Genomic DNA, 1,178 nt, shown 5'->3' with positions numbered 1-1,178 from the left:
ATAATGAACTATTCCAACCTTTGAATTGGAAGAGTTCAAATCTGTTTTTCAGGGGTGAATGAGTTAACTTTATATGATTTACTTAATTGGAAACCTTGTTCCACATTTTCTGCACCACTCCTTTAGGAACCAGCCATTGCCTTACTTAATGTCACCATGGTTATTTTAATGGATCCGCCACTCGACTCCATCATGTTTAATCAAATATGGCTGTGTGTGGTTGAAGGTTTGAACTGATAATACTGGTCGAATGATACTGTTATACTTTATTCACCCCGTTTATTACAAGTAAGGTTTTCTTCTCATGATTTCATACATACAATTGATCCCCAAATCTAAAAACTATAAAAAGAAAACCTGGATGGATGCTCAAAAAGGGTTTCAGAAAATATTCTATTCGTCAAAAATTGATTAGAAAAAACATTGAAGAAAAGTGGATTTAAATTGGTCAGTGTGTCATTCCTGGTAATTAATAATAACTTGATGTGTACTATTGTTCCTTAAATTAATAACACTGAGATTATGTTCGGTGATGTAGTGAAGTTGGTGCTGTTACACCGAGCAGCTGATCGCGGTCGATCTTTGTTTGCTGGCACACAAACCAAATTGTAGTCGTCAGTTTCTCGTTCTACTTAACGCTAACCCAAGTGAAGCTCACATTATTGCATAGCTCAAAAAATCAATATTGTCACCTGACCTTCACTGCACGCACCGTCGGGGTGCACACACAAATACATGTGCCGTTACGATATTCTTCCGTAAAAAAAGTAGATCCAATTGAAATGATCTGATGGTAGAGATTATGTAATCAGTTTTGTGTTACGATATCTGATTATCGGACGTCGGGAGAGAGATTATTGTGTATAGACCATTACTCATCTGGGAATCTGTATCCGCTTAAAACATCATCTACCTCGATATTAACACCAGGGATCCATATCCACTTAAAACATCATCTACCTCGATATTAACATATGGGGATCCATATCCGGTTAAAACATCATCTACCTCGATATTAACATCTGGGGATCCGAATCCACTTAAAACATCATCTGCCTCGATATTAACATCTGGGGATCCATATCCGGTTAAAACATCATCTACCACGATATTAACATCTGGGGATCCGTGTCGCCTTAAAACATCATATACCTCGATATTAACATCTGGGGATCCGA

This window comes from Mizuhopecten yessoensis, unplaced genomic scaffold, assembly GCF_002113885.1.
Source record: "Mizuhopecten yessoensis strain PY_sf001 unplaced genomic scaffold, ASM211388v2 scaffold3491, whole genome shotgun sequence".
Classification (NCBI taxonomy): Eukaryota; Metazoa; Mollusca; class Bivalvia; order Pectinida; family Pectinidae; genus Mizuhopecten; species Mizuhopecten yessoensis.
Note: the sequence above shows the minus strand (reverse complement) of the source record.